Below are 3,010 nucleotides of genomic sequence, written 5' to 3'. Positions count from 1 at the left end.
TACTGGAATTAAAATTAAAGACTTAATGAGAAGAAAAAGATCAAGAAAGTCTTAGAGTGAGCCTCAGTCGGTCAGTCACTGAACAATGACCCAGTGTTCTTTAACCTGTTGTTGAGCCTGGGGGAAGGAACTGGTCCAGGCTGGCATTTTCTCAGCCCTGGCTCAGCAAAATGTGAAGCAGTGAGGGGAAAATGAGCATAAGACCATAATTGTAAAATATTCTCTCTGTAGCCCTACTCTCAATTAAACCAAATGCAGTATTTCTTTTCTGCAGAATTTCTACATGTCTTTATTATGCCTTTATTTATTGTGAATCTCCAGGAAAGGAGCATATTATGAAATATCTTTTACTTTTCTATGACTACTATAATAAATTGTACAACTGTTTGCCATGCATCCAGCTCCCCTAGCTGAAGGAAGAATATATGTCTCCATGCTGATGAACTCAAGTGTAGCCATATGGCTAGGTACTATGGCCAATGAAATGAGGGTGGAAGTGATATGTATCACTCCTATAGTCACGTCTGGATGGAACCTTAAACAGCCAGCTCATGGGTGTCCCCTTGTGTCTTCCCTCTACCATGACAATCATCAATATTCCAGAAGCAGACTGCTACCAATCCTGGGTGCTGGAGTAAAGATGACTTAAACTGCTAATCATTCTATAAGGACATGTAATATGAGCAAGAAATAATAAACCCTTATGGGTTATGTTCCTAAAGATCTGTAGTCATTTGTTATCACAGCATAACTATCCTAGTGGTTCTCAAAGTGTGGTCCTTGGCTCCTGTGGATCCTCAGTGCCTTTCAGGGCATCTAGGAAGTCAAAATGATCTTCTTAATGATACTAGTTATTTGCCTTTTCAACATGCAGACACCTACATTAATGCTGGAAAAGTAACGGTGGGTAAAACTGCTGGTCCTTAGATATATTATATTAGTAAGACCACACTGTATTAGAAGTCATTATATTCTTCACCCCATGTGCTAGGCGTTTAAAAAAAAATACAAGTTTCATTTCATCACTCAATAGAAGAGAAACAAAGGACTAATTTCATTAAATCTCAGCCTTGAACACACATCTTCTTAATATTCTTTGTAATGAAATGGAAAGTAGGCATAACTCTGTTGCAGCATCCCTAAATACTATGGTTTGTCTTGGAGAAATACATTTGTAATTGTCTGAGTTGCAAGCTGAATTAGCCATTTTGTCGTTTAAAAAAATTTTGGGGGGGGGATCCCTGGGTGGCACAGCGGTTTAGCGCCTGCCTTTGGCCCAGGGCGCAATCCTGGAGACCCGGGATCGAATCCCACGTCGGGCTTCAGGTGCATGGAGCCTGCTTCTCCCTCTGCCTATGTCTCTGCCTCTCTCTCTCTCTTTGTGACTATCATAAATAAATAAAAATTTTAAAAAAAAATTTTTTTTAATTTTTTAAAATATTTTATTTATTTATTCATGAGAGGCAGAGACACAGGCAGAGGGAGAAGCAGACTCCATGCAAGGAGCCCGATGCAGGACTCGATCCCGGAACCCTGAGATCACGACCTGAGACAAAGGCAGACAGACGCTCAACCACTGAGCCACACAAGTGTCCCTAAAAAATTTTTTTTATTAGAAAGGATGAGTAACAGACAAATTATGGTTATTTAAACTTTGTTATTTGGCAAGCATTCTCTTGCTAGTGATCAACTTCAAGTTTTCAACTGAGTATTAGAATTGTGTTTAACTTCTATCTATCACTATGAGCCTGACAGATTCTAATACTTAGAGATATTTTTCTGATGAGATCAGTGGTGATATTAATGAATGTGGTGTTTTGATACTGTATAGACTCTCAAAGTACAAGATAAATCAATGAATTTTAATTTCAGATTCCACGTCACAACCAACCTCTTGAAAAATACCATTTATTGAGTTTGGATGTGGCATCAAAGAAGACCATTCACAATCATCTAAAAAAGCTGCTTAAATACTCCACCCTTTCCAACTATATACCTGTGAGAAGCCAGATTTTCTTCATAAATTTCAGGTTAAACAATAAATCACAACAGATTGGAGAAACAGTTATGACAATCCAGCTGTCTTCGTTAAGGCAGACATGAAAGACACTTGCAAAAATGTAAAACAATACTACCCCTCCTACCAATGCTTTTTTGTTTTGAAAGATATCTTTTTGGGGATCCCTGGATTGCTCAGCGGTTTAGCGCCTGCCTTTGGCCCAGGGCGTGATCCTGGAGTCCCGGAATCAAGTCCCACAGCGGGCTCCCTGCATGGAGCCTGCCTCTCCCTCTGCCTGTGTCTCTGACTCTCTCTTTCTGGGTCTCTCATGAATAAATAAGAATCTTAAAAAAAAAAAAAAAAAAAAAGATGTTTTTTCAATGTGATTTAACATGTTTATCATTTTTGTTTGTTCGTTTTTATTCTTTTTTTTCATATTTATCATTTTAAAGGAATTAATAAATGGGTTCAAATTTTGTCAGATTTATTTCTAATATGATGTTATTGGATATATTATATTAGATATAACCTACATGACCAGAAGCTCTTCAGGGTCTTCAGTAATTTTAAGAGTGTAAAGGGGTCCTAAGAATAAAAGTTTGAGAACCGTTGCTATACTATCACAGCCATGAACACAGAGGCCACACAGAAACTTGAACAGGGCTAATGCTCTAACTATAAAGAATTTGTCTATATAACAATGGAACTATAAAGATGTAAAGAGAATTCTAAACAATGCCCTAGAGCCAAGAAAATTTCCAGGGAATGACAAAATCCTGGAAGAGAGAGCCTTACTCCCTCCCCAAGGCTAGAATTTAGAGGAACTGTTTGGCTGCAGCCCACTGGATGGCCAAGAAGTTTGTTGAGCTAGAGCTGGTCTGCAATCTGCTGGTAAGTAGGAAACTTCTGTCCAGGGCACAGAGGGGTGGGCAACAAAATTTTGCAGGGAGCACAAAGCCTGAGAACACAGTGTCCACACCTGGGGGACTATGTGAGATGGTCACTGTTGTG

Source organism: Canis lupus, chromosome 3 (genome assembly GCF_011100685.1).
Source record: "Canis lupus familiaris isolate Mischka breed German Shepherd chromosome 3, alternate assembly UU_Cfam_GSD_1.0, whole genome shotgun sequence".
Classification (NCBI taxonomy): Eukaryota; Metazoa; Chordata; class Mammalia; order Carnivora; family Canidae; genus Canis; species Canis lupus.
Note: the sequence above shows the minus strand (reverse complement) of the source record.